Source organism: Gopherus evgoodei, chromosome 11, assembly GCF_007399415.2.
Source record: "Gopherus evgoodei ecotype Sinaloan lineage chromosome 11, rGopEvg1_v1.p, whole genome shotgun sequence".
NCBI classification, from domain to species: domain Eukaryota; kingdom Metazoa; phylum Chordata; order Testudines; family Testudinidae; genus Gopherus; species Gopherus evgoodei.
The window spans coordinates 71321571-71337503 of NC_044332.1; the positions used below are offsets into that span (position 1 = coordinate 71321571).

A 15933-nucleotide genomic window follows, 5' to 3' on the forward strand; every position below is an offset into this window, starting at 1 on the left:
CTGCCCACTGAAGCTAACAGGAGAATCTCTGGTGACATTAGTTGTGTTGGATCAGGCCCTAAGTGAGACGGAGGCTGGGCCCGCGGAGGGAGTCGCAGGTCACAGGGTGAGTGACTGGACGATTTCTTCCCAAACCCTGTTTGGTCACATCACAAAGCCATCACACTCATTGGCATATTGATCATGCTGGCAGCCTCTGTTCTCGGCGGCCAGGGTCCCAACAGTAGCAGTGCTACAGGTTAGGAGGGAGGTGCCTGGGCTGAGGCTCGCAGGGGAAGGAGTGAACTGCAAGAGTGTGCTCTGTGTCCCTGATTCTCATGAGCACCAAAGTCACTTAACGATGCTTTTAAAGAAAACTTGCTGCAGTGTTATATGTAAATTGTATTACATCTACGTAGCTGATTTATCAAAATGTGCAACCCCAAAGAACCTGATAATGGCGACATCTTTTGGGTCCCTAGTTGCCTGCCAAAGGCAGTAGAAGGAAAATCCTGATATATACAAATGTGGGCCTGCTCCCACTTCCTTTGTCTTGGCCCTAAATACATTATAAATCCCAAGCCCTGTGTCCATGATTAATACCAGTTTTTTCAGTCATGTGGAACAATATCAGAAACAACAGAGCGAGAGTGGCTAGGCCATCTTATCCAACCCTCCTCCTAATGCAGGATCGATTCCCCACGCTGCTGAAACAGCCAGAGTATGCTAGCTTTAAATGACTCAAGCGATGAGAATTTCCACCACGTCCCTTGGGAGAGAATACGTCACGGTCAAACTGAGGTTAGGAAATTTTTCTTGCTGTTAAGCCTGAAATTTCCTTTGCTCCATTTCCTCTCCGTTCCCCCTCGTTAAGTCCTCAATGGCCACTCTAAATAGCTCTCCTCCCTTCCTGATACATTTGCCTTTCCAGTGCTTACCCTTTGGGCCTGATCCTCAGCCTGGTGTCAATCGGTGTAGCTCCATGGATGTCGATTTACACCAGCTGAGGATTTGCCCATTATCGTATCGTCCTCAGATGTCATTTAGTCCAGTTACACATAGCTAGTTCTCAGAAGTTAGCCCTGCGTCCTCTCCCTGCCGTCTCAGTCCTAAATGATTTCTGTTGCTCTGCTTTGAATCCCCTCCACTTTGCTGGCTAAATCAGTTATTTACAATGTGACATGTCTCTTGGTGCCAGGCCCTACTGTAAAAAACCACGTTGGTGGAACAGTGTAACATTTATTCCCTCTGAGGAAAAAATACTGCCCTGGCAATTGCTAGTGGCATCCCCTCATTAGCACGCATGCTCCTGTGTTACACATGCTTGCCTTGCTTGGGGGGTTTCTTTATTACTGCTGAGTGATGCAGGGTCGTGGGGCCTGATCCTGCTGAGGTTCTGAGCCTGCTCCGCTTTCCCTGAAGCCAGTCAGAGTGGAAGGCGCTCAGCATTTTGCAGGATGTACTGAGCATCTCACAGGATCTGGCTCTCAGTGGGCAAAAGCCCATTAAATGACTCCTTGTTGCCATGACAATATTGACTGAGAGCCCCTGGAGTTGTGGGAATTCAAGGGAAGCCAGCAAAAATAAAATCAGAACAGCAGATCCCTTGGGGAAGTGTGAGTTTGCCCATAAGTGAGCAGTGTGTGACATTCTGAACGCCTCTGATGGCACTTGGAACTTTCCAACCCATTATCCCTTCAAAGGAATACTACGGTATTCTACAGGAATGGTCCAAACATTTCATCTGACAGAAGGGGGAGTTCAGAGACATGGGATTGATTGTTACTAGGTTCTCTTTCTAGAATGGATTTATTTCTTTTTGTGGATTCACTTTGACAATTCTTTTCACATGGAGGGTGAGATCCTGGCCCCTATGAAGTCTCTAGAAGTTTTGGCATTTACTTCAAGAGGGCCAGAATTTCACCCATGCTCTCCAGCTGCTTGTGTTGCTAGGGCCAATTGAAAATGGCCACTAATGTGTCAGCTGGAAAGTCCCTGCCTTCCCAGATCCACTTCAAGGCTGGAGAAGCTGCTGTTATATATAATCTGTCACTTCAGTTTCCAGAGACTTTGATTTTTTAATACATGTGAAAACTACAAACTATCTTGTCTTCATGAGGATTTTACTTCATGGTAGTTAACATGAGTTAACTACCTTTTTTCATAGCAAAGATGCACCCTTTGTTCATCCTTGTGGGTGTCAGGGGGAGGTGTCAGTGTGGGTAAGGTCTCGTTTACTTGGGGAAATCTATCTTCAGAACTATACTGATAAGTTATACTGCTGTTCCCAAATAAGAAATTCTGCTTGGGAGTTATACAATACAACTAGGGCACTATAATTATACCGATACAGTTCTGTCAGTAAATTTTCCTGTGTAGACAAGCCCTAGCTGATGTGTTTGCTTTACTATCACTATATATTTTCAGACCGTTCTGTACCCCGTGGACATAGACACAGGGAGTTTTTGTCTCCAGTTCCTATCTTATACGGATCTTGCAGCCAGAGATAAATGTGTTCTTAATGTACTATTGAGTCTGAAAGCACTGTACATTAAGGGCAAATCCCAGGAGCAAAATTAGTCAGTTTCTGCTACATTACATGTGGTTATTAATCAAATTTATTGCGTAATCAATGTCCAGAGTTCCCAAAGGTGAGTATTCTCCCTCAGGTGTGGAAGAGACTGCCTTGCTCATTGCATCCTTTCCAACAGCTGGTCAGTTTTTATCTCTTTGCTCTAGTTTAAAACCCTGCACCAATCAAGTTAGTTACTTTTCCTAGTTGATCACCAGCTGAGGAAACTGCTCTTCTAATCCAGAGGCTTTGCATCCTCTTCCTGCATCTCTATCCCAATTAGCCATAAAGTTGGTTTTTCCTTCATAGCTGCTATAATCAGGACCTCATGGATAGTTTAAAGTGGTCCTTTGCTGTGCGGGAGGTCTATTAATTGCTTTCTTTTTGACAGCCTGTAAGCCGTAATGTCTAATTTGTAGGTATTGATAAAATGGGAATGTTGGATACTTATATTTAATTTTAGCCACTAGCATGTCTTGGAGTCAGCTGTTTTTATAGCCTGAAACCTGGAAAAACTAAACACATCCTCCATGGGTGCCCTTAGCAGGTTGAACTTCCCCACTCACAAGCACTCCAGGACTGTGTACAAACAAGGACAAAGGGAACACAGTCATGAATCTGGGAAAACCCACCAGCTGAACAGATATGCATATAAGGAGTCAAACACCCTCCGCCCCACTTTCCTGTAACTTTGGCAACAGTCCATCCAACTGTCTGCCCACCCACTGGTGAGAATGTCCCACAGTCCCTTGGCTGCACCACCTCACCCATCCACCAAACTCCACTCATGGTTAGGATCAGCAAGTACTAGTCATCCAAGTGTCTCTTTGCAGGTCTGTCTCCAGTCCCTGGGGAGCTGCTTGCCTGGTCCTGCCTGGAGAGACCACCACCTAACCCAGTCTAATGAGGTAGCTCATTAAGGTGCTAGATAAGCAGAACTCTGGGTCATTTTTCACAACAAAGTCCCCACAGAAAAGGAGACAAAACACTTAGGACCCTTCAGCAGAATCCTGACTGCTGAGAAATAAACTCTTTAAACTGATTTAGGAGCCAACTTCTCCCAAAATCCATGGTGACTCCTTATGTGTCACAAGAGGAATTGTGGGTGGGTAGTCTATGCAAAGGAAGACCTCTGTGGCAGCACTTTTTCCTTTTCACCAGCAGAGGCAGTAGAGAATTTCCCTCTGGAGCTTCTGGCGTACATTGGTTGTATCCTTCCAGCCTTGGACTCTAGGAAGCAATGGCAATAGGAGGGGAAGGATTGTGGCTCTGATCTGGAATGTGTTCCTGTTACCATCTGACACCACAACTGGATAATTGAGCTGTATATGGAAAGATAGTGAAGGGGAGAGACAGAGGAATGAAGAAAGGAAAGAGATGGAGCAAGAGATGGAAAAGGAGACAAACAGACAAGGAGAAGTAGCTAAGAAAGCAACTTGTTTCTGGATCTGGGGAGCGTGCTCGGGACATTTCTGCGGAGTCTAGTACCTAATGTTCACCGTCTTTCTGGGCTCCTGGATGCTGTCAAATTGAGTTAACTAGCTTGGGGATGTCAGCATCAAAGGGGAATGCATGCAAAGAGAGCCAGAAGAGTGTCTGTAGAGGAGGTGTGGGAGCCAGTGGATGGGAGCTCCAGCAAATGAAAAGAGCTAGGGAAGCTCAGCTGGAAGTTTTGCAGTGTAGCCTGTGCCTCCAGACAGGACCCTCCTGGTCACAGATGCACAAAGCTTAAAGCAGACATAATTCTAGGGGCAGCTGAGGATGAGTTGATGATGCTGTTGGCAAAGGCTACATTTTCCCATCGGATCCGTGGCACAAATCTCAGATAAACAGCTTAAGGGGAAACCGCAGTGGTTAGTACAATATATAATAATGTGCCCACTGATGTACAAAGTCTCCTGGTAATTTTCAGAAATACCTGTCACCGTTTCACTATCTCCACTAGGACGAATGGTCTCTGTGGAAGCAGCCTAGCAAGAGCTGCATGCTGACAGCATACAGTAAGATGCAGAGACCCCAGCTCTCATTGGAATACATGGGAAATCGGGGCCTTCCATTGCTGTTGTAAGATTTTTTATTTCTTCTGAGCGCTTATTTTCACTTTGGTAAACCTCTATGAAAATGAACTTTAAAAGTAGTATTTGCTCTGTAGCAACTCTAAACATCCCCCATTTCTCATGTATCCGCATGGCTGGATGCCTTCCCTGATTCTTACTCTAGTGTACATCATCAGACTGTAAAAGGGATGGGTGAATAGATTCTGTGCTTGGACTGGCTTATGTAGTGAGATGTTTGCTTGCAGCATATTATTCACCCACTAGTGCTGCATAAGGTTTCAGAGAGGGTGTCTCCCACGGTAAACCAAGGAGACAAAGTTGGAATGCAAGCTGTGTGAAAGCCTGTTTGTGTCTGTTGCTGTAGTTATTTTCTTTGATAAATGCATGCTATTTAAGAAGATCCATAATTCTACATATCATGACATTTTATAGACCGTATAGATTATTAAGATGATGAGGCCCCTGCTGTAATGTAGAGAGGTGGTGCAACAAAATATTGACTAGGGACTGTGGTGGGTATGGTTTTCTCTGCATTGTCTGATTTAGAGATCAGTTTAATAACTGTTCTACTACATGTAAGCAATCCTTATTCATGAGAATGATCCCATTGAAGTGAGAGCTTGGAGAAGTTAAGGGATTGCTCACGTGTGCAAGTGTTACACAGATTCATAGATTCATAGACTCCAGGACTGGAAGGGAGGTCATCGAGTCCAGTCCCCTGCCCTCATGGCAGGACCAAATACTGTCTAGACCATCCCTGATAGACATTTATCTAACCTACTCTTAAATATCTCCAGAGATGGAGATTCCACAACCTCCCTAGGCAATTTATTCCAGGGTTTAACTACCCTGACAGTTAGGAACTTTTTCCTAATGTCCAACCTAAATCTCACTTGCTGCAGTTTAAGCCCACTGCTTCTTGTTCTATCATTAGAGGCTAAGGTGAACAAGTTTTCTCCCTCCTCCCGATGACACCCTTTTAGATACCTGAAAACTGCTATCATGTCCTCTCTCAGTCTTCTCTTTTCCAAACTAAATAAACCCAATTCTTTCAGCCTTCCTTTGTAGGTCATGTTCTCAAGACCTTTAATCATTCTTGTTGCTCTTCTCTGGACCCTCTCCAATTTCTCCACATCTTTCTTGAAATGTGGTGCCCAGAACTGGACACAATACTCCAGTTGAGGCCTAACCAGTGCAGAGTAGAGCAGAAGAATGACTTCTCGTGTCTTGTTTACAATACACCTGTTAATGCATCCCAGAATCACATTTGCTTTTTTTGCAACAGTATCACACTGTTGACTCATATTTAGCTTGTGGTCCACTATGACCCCTAGATCTCTTTCTGACATACTCCTTCCTAGACAGTCTCTTCCCATTCTGTATGTGTGAAAGTGATTGTTCCTTCCTAAGTGGAGCACTTTGCATTTGTCTTTATTGAACTTCATCCGGTTTACCTCAGACCATTTCTCCAATTTGTCCAGATCGTTTTGAATTTTGACCCTGTCCTCCAAAGCAGTTGCAATCCCTCCCAGTTTGGTATCGTCTGCAAACTTAATAAGCGTACTTTCTATGCCAACATCTAAGTCGTTGATGAAGATATTGAACAGAGCTGGTCCCAAAACAGACCCCTGCGGAACCCCACTTGTTATACCTTTCCAGCAGGATTGGGAGCCATTAATAACTACTCTCTGAGTATGGTTATCCAGCCAGTTATGCACCTGCCTTATAGTAGCCCCATCTAAATTGTATTTGCCTAGTTTATCGATAAGGATATTGTGCGAGACTGTATCAAATGCCTTACTAAAGTCTAGGTATACCACATCCACCGCTTCTCCCTTATCCACAAGACTTGTTATCCTATCAAAGAAAGCTATCAGATTGGTTTGACATGATTTGTTCTTTACAAATCCATGCTGGCTATTCCCTATCACCTTACCACCTTCCAAGTGTTTGCAGATGATTTCTTTAATTACTTGCTTCATTATCTTCCCTGGCACAGAAGTTAAACTAACATCTGTAGTTTCCTGGTTTGTTTTTATTTCCCTTTTTATAGATGGGCACTATATTTGCCCTTTTCCAGTCTTCTGGAATCTCTCCCGTCTCCCATGACTTTCCAAAGATAATAACTAGAGGCTCAGATACCTCCTCTATTAACTCCTTGAGTATTCTAGATGAGTTAAGGGTTGCAGGATTAGGCTCATCAATGGTAATATGTTTGTGGCAGGGACTAGATCTGCTTGTATGGCTGTAAAAGCCCCTAATACCACACTCTGCTGAGATAACCACAGCAATAAAGTACAGTAGAAACAATAAATTCACAATTGCTGCCTGTTACCCATAAAGCCTGAAAGTCAATGAAGCTTTTATAAAATACAAACAAGTCTGGGATACACACCTTAACACACTCTAAACTGCCTTCACTGAACAAGGACACTCTGCCAGAGAAGTAGATCAACTAATGCAATGGGCCATTCAAATATCCCAAGAGAACCTGGACCCACTGACTGCACACCACTAGCTGTCACCTACCACCCCACACTAGAACCCCTACCAGCTATCAAACAATTACAAGCCACACTTGATGGGCACCTGTTAGAACCTTACAGGGCTGGGGTTCTGGGCTGCTGACACCTCTGTATCATCACAGGAGGCTTAGGCTAAGCACCTATCGGAGGAGACTGAGAAGCTGAGCTCGGCAGGAAGTACTGCCCAGCAGGACCCAAGTGGCAGCCCCTTACAGCCCCCTATTGGTCTATACCTACCAGCACTTAACCCAGGAAGCCACAAAGGGGAGCTGTCTGAGTAACAGCACAGACTGCTTTGCCCGTCTCTGCTCCAGACCCTGCTTGCAATAGACCCTAGACTCTGGCTTCCAATTCTGGTTTGTCCTCAATGTCCCTATTCAATTGCTGTCTGTAACCTGGTACCCGATCCTGGTCTCCTGGTAACCTGACTCTGCCTGCCTCCTAAGGCCTGACTCTCCGTTCACCCTCTGGCCTGCCTTGGACTCTGACCTCACAGCATCTGACTTAGCCTGACTCCCAACTCCTGTTCCGACCTCTAGGTTTGACTGTCCTCATCCCGGTCATGACAGGACTTCATCTTGAAAGTAATCTTTCCCAAACCCCCTCTTCTGGCCTTCAGACAACCCCCAGCCTCTCCACGCTCATCAGCAGAAGCAAGCTCTCCACAGACCAGGACACAACAACTCAAAGCGGCACCAGATCCTGCCAGAACAACAGATGCAAAACCTACTGACATATCTCCACTGCAACAATGAACAATACCCCCCACAACAACCTTTCAAGAGCCATGGGTCCTATACATGCCTGTATTAACATGTGGTGTATCTCCTCCAGTGCACGAAATGCCACAGTAACAACTATGTGGGTGAAACCAGATAATCACTATGCTCTCAAACGGACTCACACAGGAAAATGATAAAAGACAAAAACCCCATATCACCTATGAGTGAATCCATTTCATAAAATGGTCACTCCATATCTGACCTCTCAGTCCTCATTCTCAAAGGAAACCTGTGTGACACCTTCAAATGATGAGCCTGAGAGCTTAAATTGATAACTTTGCTAGACACCAAAAATCATGACTCAATAGAGATTCATTACATGAATCTATAACACATTAACTCTCCTTTGTCCAATGACTGCAGAGGTATTAATTGCCCACATCGTTTTGAATGGTTTCTTGCAACATGTGTTACCTCCATATATTTAACAATCGGTTCCACTTTGTATTCAGCTGTGACACTCTGATTATCTTTCCCAGACCTGAAAAAGCACTGTGAATCTTGAAAGCTTGTCTCTTTCACCAACAGAAGTTGGTCCAATAAAATATATTACTTCCTCCACCTTGTCTCTCTCATAAAATAAATCTACCTTTTGAAAATTGGTTGCTTTAGTTGTGCTGATTTTGAAGCTTGTTGTTAATATACGAGGCTTCTGTTGCCTGTTTGCATTGCAGAATTAGATTGCTCTGTGTGTTTGTTTCATTCAGATCTTTTTTGATGAAGACTACATACACATTTTCAAAAACTAATTGAAACATTTGAAAGTACAAAGGGACACAGAGCAGGCACAAGCAACAGTGTTGACAGTACAAACTCAGAAACTTTCACCTCATCAATTTCCTCTCAGAACAAAAGGAAACCCATAGAGCAGTGCTGGATTAGCTGCAACAGCTGAACCTCATCTTCTATAATTAAAAAAACACCAGTGAGGCGCTACTGCTCTTTCAGTTATCTTAGGAGGAAAATCCACCAGAAATCTCACAAGCAGTACAAGAAATATATCTGCATCTACCTATCCCTACTCCAGTATCAAACTGGCTCTCACAGCTCGGCTCTGGCTAAGCAAATACAGTCAAGGCATCTCTATTTTTTGTTACCTTTTACATGAAAAATAGAGATACATGACATTTCCTCCCCGATATCTCTGGTTATCAACTAAGCAACCAAAACATACTTGACAGAAGAAGATTTCAGATGCACAAGAGCAATCCATGTTGACAGTGGAGTGACAGATAGTGCTGTCGGTAAGGGGATGTGTTGTCTCAGTTGTCACGGAACTCACTGTGACATAGCAGCTTGCTAAAATCCAATGTGCAGTTTTTTTTTAAAATGTGCTTTTCCATTTATGCTAGCTGGTTAGATCTCTAGAAGGGACTGGGGGGCATCTGCAGGATGCTCCTGGTGATGCCACAAGACACTCAATTTTCTGCTGAGCTTCTCAGTCATAGAAATCAGAGACAGGAAAGACCCATTAGCTCATTTCATCCTTCCTCTGGGGCTAGGGAAAGATGGCTTCTTGCAGTTTGTGCTCCAGCTCTTCCCTGCTGCAAGAACTTTGCACCACAGGGTCAGTTTGGCTTTATGGCATGAGTCACAAGTTATTTTCTTCTTGGCTAATGGAGATGAATGGAGAGCAGATGTGCTCTGCAAGAGATGTTCCTTCCTCCTTCTGCACCCCAGGGGTGAGGGCCACTGAAGTAGGATCTCTCCGTTCAGAGGTAGCAGAGAGGTCTGTCATCCAAGGACGTTCAAAAGCAGCTCTCCACAGGCTCATGGAACAAGCTTCCCCCCATGACAGGTCTATTAATCAAATCTCTTGAGGAGCCAACACCACTGATTCCCTTCCCCACTGGAGTGGAGCTAACTCCCCAGCTCTTCTTTGTCATGATTTGTTGCATCTTTTACTGACACCTCATAATGCATACTTCCTCCCAGTCTCCACATCCCAGGAGCTCTTGGGCCTGCATTACTACGTTACTGAGGCTACCTATAATGCTTTTCACCAGTGTCCAAATGTTTATTCCTGTGCTTGTCTGTTTTATCCTCTTGCCGTTTTCTCTACTGCTCCTCTGGGAGGGTCAACCAGGCAGGATGGCTCTTAGGTGTTTGGGAGGTAATAATTCATCCTCAAGCCTTAATCCTCTAGAAATACATCATATGCTTTGGGAGGATTTTGCAGGAAAATGAAGGTTAACAGTGGGTCTCCGAGGTGACACATAACAGAATTTCATTGAAATAAAAGTTGATAAACTGACTTGGATGATGCATAAAATGAGCCGCGGCATCAGAATATGCCTTTAGTCTGATGGCTGGGTCCTATTACTCATGTATTGGCCTGAGGCTGATAATGACCAGGAGCTTTTTAATCCCTGAGGCAGGAAACTAGCAAGCGTTGTGCAGACAACATGAGCAAAGAGCAAAGATGTACTTAGTGTCACTCTGAGGCTCCCGCAGTCCCCTGACTGATCCAGTTCAGATGGAAGCACTAAACTCTGTCATTGCTGGGGTGAAGCATTACAGAACTGAAGGCAGCCTAAGCAAAGAGCTAGGGTGGCGGTGCTGCAGAGTGGCATACGGTACACTCTGGAAGTGCACAAGTCACGCAGTTAAAGGTTGTGCTTCTGTGATCAGACCACTGAGCACAAGGACTGAGGCCAAAGACTCCACACTTACCTCTGTATAACTACATCGCTCGGGGGTGTGAAAAATCCACACCCTTGAGCGACGCAGTTATACTGACCATAACCCCTCTCCCCTCCTCCATGTACACAGTGAGCTTCCCCCACCAACATAGCTACTGCCTCTCAGGGAGGTGGAGTAACTAAGCCAATGTGAGAGCTTTCTCTGTCGGCTTACAGTGTCTTCATCAAAGCGGTACAGCGGCAAGGCTGTATCAGTGCAGCTCTGCCAGTGCCGCGTTTGTAGCGTAGACCTGCCCTGAGAGCAGAAGACTCCTGAGTCCAACACCCAGCTCTGCTAGTGGCAACCTTTGGCAAGTCACTGCAAAGCGATTCATAAAAATTGAGCTTGTGCCCTTTGTAGCTTCTGTTGATTTACAAGGAGGCCAGGAAGAGGTTTGGGGGGAGGGTTGGTTGGTTGGGGGTGGGGAAGTGTTATTACTTGCTTTCTGCCTTAAAAAAGAAGAGAGTTCTTGCTGAGTGGCGAGAAGAATCGGAAAGAGCTGGGAGGCACCAGTAAGGAATCTTTCGTCTTGGGCTATCAGCCACATGCTAAGAGAAGCAAAAGCAGAGTAATCAGAGAACAGGATGCATTGACAAATGGGCTCCCTTAGGGAAGCAGCTGCAATATGCTTGTTGGAAAGGATGTAGTTATGACACTGGACTGGGACTCAGGAGATCTGGGTTGAGTTCCCAGCTCTGGCATTGATTCCCTCAGTCTATTTAGGTTGTAAGTAGCTCTTCAGAGCAGGGACTGTCTACTATTCTGTGTGTTTGTACAGTGCCTGGCACAATGGGGCCTCGATCTTAGGTGCACTTTAGGCACTACAGTAATAAATGTAACAATCCTGGTGTTCATGAAATTACAAACCAGTGAATAAGAAAAGAGTAAGCACATAGCAATGTGGTCTTCCCAACCCCCGCCTCTTGGGCGCCTCTCAGACCCTATGCCACCAGCACTCCCAGCTATCTCCGTGACACCACTGATTTCCTGAGGAAACTACAACGCATTGGTGACCTCCCAGAAAACACCATCCTAGCCACCATGGATGTAGAGGCTCTCTACACGAACATCCCACACACAGATGGAATACAAGCTGTCAGGAACAGTATCCCTGATGATGCCACAGCACAACTGGCTGCTGAGCTCTGTGCCTTTATCCTCACACACAACTATTTCAAATTTAATGACAATATATATCTCCAGTTCAGTGGCACAGCTATGGGCACCCGCATGGCCCCACAATAGACCTATATTTTTATGGCCGACCTGGAACAACGCTTCCTCAGCTCTCGTCCACTCACGCCCCTTCTCTACCTACGCTACATTGATGACATCTTTATCAACTGGACCCATGGGAAGGAGTCTGTGGAAAAATTCCACCATGATTTCAACAGCTTCCACCCCACCATCAACCTCAGCCTGGACCAATCTACACAGGAGGTCCACTTCCTAGACACCACAGTGCAAATAAGTGATGGTCACATTACCACCACCCTATACCGAAAACCTACCGACCACTATGCCTACCTTTATGCCTCCAGCTTCCATCCCGGGCACATCACACGATCCATTGTTTACAGCCAAGCACTGAGGCATCTGCTCTAACCCCTCAGACAGAGACCAACACCTACAAAATCTCCACCAAGCATTCTCAAAACTACAATACCCACGAGGAAATAAGGAAACAGATCAACAGAGCCAGACGTGTACCCAGAAGCCTTCTACTGCAAGACAAACCCAAGAAAGAAACCAACAGGACTCCACTGGCCATCACATACAGTCCCCAGCTAAAACCTCTCCAACACATCATCAGGGACCTACAACCCATCCTGGACAATGATCCCACACTTTCACAGGCCTTGGGTGGCAGGCCAGTCCTCGCCCACAGGCAACCTGCCAACCTGAAACATATTCTCATCAGTAACTGCACACCGCACCATAGTAACTCTAGCTCAGGAACCAATCCATGCAACAAACCTCGATGCCAACTCTGCCCACATATCTACACCAGCGACACCATCACAGGACCTAACCAGATCAGCCACACCATCACCAGTTCATTCACCTGCACGTCCACCAATGTAATATACGCCATCATATGCCAGCAATGCCCCTCTGCTATGTACATCGGCCAAACTGGACAGTCGCTACGGAAAAGGATAAACAGACACAAATAAGATATTGGGAATGGCAATATACAAAAACCTGTAGGAGAACACTTCAACCTCCCTGGCCACACTATAGCAGACCTTAAGGTGGCCATCCTGCAGCAAAAAAACTTCAGGACCAGACTTCAAAGAGAAACTGCTGAGCTTCAGTTCATCTGCAGATTTGACACCATCAGCTCAGGATTAAACAAAGACTGTGAATGGCTTGCCAATTACAGAACCAGTTTCTCCTCCCTTGGTTTTCACACCTCAACTGCTAGAACAGGGCCTCATCCTCCCTGATTGAACTACCTCATTATCTCTAGCTTGCCTGCATATATATACCTGCCCCTGGAAATTTCCACTACATGCATCTGACGAAGTGGGTATTCACTCACGAAAGCTCATGCTCCAAAACGTCTGTTAGTCTATAAGGTGCCACAGGACTCTTTGCTGCTTCTCCAAATTCCCACACCCACAGCACAGTCCCTTATGAGGGTACGTCTCCAAAAACACAATCTTTCATAAACATCTCTACAATAAACATTATTGATAATAATAAGCACACAGACAGCTTCTGAGGGCACACTGAAAGACACAAAGGTATATTCTTTGGAGCAATCCTGCTTATTTACAGAGAAAGGACAAAGTCCTGTTCTCCTGAACACAACAGAAACAGACACCAGCCAGCCGTTTCCTTATTTGCAATATCCACATCTGTCCCTCCAGTTCTGTGCCCCAAGAAGCTCTGTTTCTGCTCCCTCTCCAGGCCATGCTCACAACTCCATTTCTCCCTGATTGCTGGCTTTCTCCCATACACTCAGCTTGCCAAACAATCCCCTTGCCCCGATCAGCAGTGCCATGCAAACCATTATCCCGGGCCTTGGCTTCTGCTGTTTCTAGTTGTCACTACATAAAGGAATATAATTGCTCCTTCCATTGAGCCAGAAAGGAGGACACTTAGCATACCCACAGGCTTTAACCATGTCTGTGATTGTCTGTAGAGCAAGAATGCATTGCCGGGAGCCATTAACATCTTCCAGCATAACAGTACTTTCTCACAATACCTTGTAAATCCTTTATCTCTGCTATTTCAAGATGAGAAGGCCTGTTCCCTACATGACACTTATGTTGTGTTTTTCTCTCTCTTTCCTGGCAGAACAAATGACTAAATAGCCGTTGATCACAGAACATCCTGATCATCCTATTTCTTTGCTATTACCTGTGGGCTTCCCGAGAGAGAAATGTGGAGGAGGGACACCTGAAGAAAACAAGGAATTCCAGCACTGAGATGAGGAGACGGGGAGGATGGGGTGAGTGGACATGCTGGTTTCTGGGGAAGCGGAGACACATTGTGAATGGTTTATGTAGTGGTTAGCATTCAGCATTGTATTGCACATTAATACACTCAGTAAACAGGGTGGCTGCAGTGATATTCTACATCCAGTAATGATCAGGTCATAAGCCGCATGAATAACAGAGCCCGATTCTGCCCTCAGTTACTGGGATATCTAACCTAGGTAACCCATTCCAGTGCTTCACCATCCTCCTAGTGAAAAAGTTTTTTCTAATATCCAACCTAAACCTCCCCCACTGCAACTTGAGACCATTACTTGTTCTGTCACCTGTTCTCCTTGAACCACTGAGAACAGTCTAGATCATTCCTCTTTGGAACCCCCTTTCAGTTAGTTGAAAGCAGCTATCAAATCCCCCATCAGTCTTCTCTTCTGCAGACTAAACAATCCCAGTTCCCTCAGCCTTTCCTCATAAGTCATGTGTTCCAGCCCCCTAATCATTTTTGTTGCCCTCCGCTGGACTCTCTCCAATTTTTCCACATCCTTCTTGTAGTGTGGGGCCCAAAACAGGACACAGTGCTCCAGATGAGGCCTCACTAATGTCAAATAGAGGGGAATGATCACGTCCCTCGATCTGCTGGCAATGCCCCTACTTATACAGCCCAAAATGCCACTAGCCTTCTTGGCAGCAAGGGCACACTGTTGACTCATATCTAGCTTCTTGTCCACTGTAACCCCTAGGTCCTTTTCTGCATAAAGGATTTGTACATTCCCTGTACCAGGGAGGCAGCTAAACCTGGTGCCAGTGGGGCTGAGGCCTAACCCCCTTATAGGGCCAGCCCGCCTGTGACAGGCTGGAAGGGAGCATGGGAAGAGTGCCTCCACTGCCTGCTTCCTTGGAGCGCCTCCTCCCTCACTCCATGGGGAGAAGGGAGTGGGATGGGGCAGGGGAGCAGCCCCTTAGAGCTCCCCCAGTCTCCAGGCAGATATCTGCACTGAACATTGATTCCTGCTTTACACTTGCAGCTCCCCGGCGGAGGGGGCTGCTTTGGCAGAGGAGCTCATGGCAGCCCATAGCCCTAAAGGGATGGGAAGAGGAGGCAGACCCCCCCACCCCAGGGCTAACGCTTCCTCTCCTCTTGGCTCTGCTCCCTCAAACCTGTGGTCCCTGCGAGGACCATTAACCAGACAGTGGGAGGTTCCTTGCACACTTTCCTGGGTCCTGCCGCCCCCGGCCGTGGAGGTTGCTACAGTCTGGCTCAGGGCAGAATGGTGCAGAGAGAGGGAGGGCGGGCACGTGGGTGAAGCGCTGAGCTGCCACTAACACCTGTGTGACCACAGGCAAGTCACTGGGGCCCAAGTTTCTAAAGGTGTTTAGGTGTAGCTCCACGTTGCAGGGACTAGGTAGATTGGATGGCTGAATCCCTCTCACTGAGGCTTAGTCTCCTAAGTCACTTTTGAAAATCGGACTTAGCTGTCTAAATCACATAGGCCTTGCAATGCATAACACCTGAATACCTTTAAAAATATGGTTCTCTCTATGCCTCAGCTCCCATATGTAGAACCAGGATAACAGCACTGCCCTGCCTCAGGGGGGCTGAAAGGATAAATCCAGGAATGGCTGTGAGGTGCTCAGATGCTACCATGAGGCAGGTCATAGAACCCAGACAGGCCCAGATCCTCAAAGGGATTTAGGTGCCTAACTCCTATTGAAATCCTCAAAAGGAGTTAGGCACCTGAATCCCTTGGAGCAGGGGTCCCGAACGTGGCGCCCACGTACTGGCCGGAGGATGAGCATCTGCGGAAATGCCGCTGACAAGCAGCGCCATGCAGAGGTGTCACTGCCTCTGGATGATGATGCTTGTCGACAGTAATTCGGTGGCGACACCTACTG

At 46.2% G+C, this 15933-nt stretch overlaps 1 protein-coding gene across 2 annotated transcripts in view; it reads left to right on the top strand.

The window, feature by feature from the left end:
• Positions 1 to 15933, top strand: part of LOC115659983 (myosin-M heavy chain-like) — a 100700-nt gene that overhangs the window by 59856 nt on the left and 24911 nt on the right. The window contains exon 2 of one of the 2 annotated variants that reach the window (XM_030580842.1): positions 13904 to 14057. The exons of the other annotated variant lie outside the window; for it this stretch is intronic. The gene's annotated coding sequence lies outside the window, so the exon portion shown is untranslated. The remainder of the gene's footprint in view (positions 1 to 13903; positions 14058 to 15933) is intronic. 2 annotated transcript variants of the gene reach the window in all.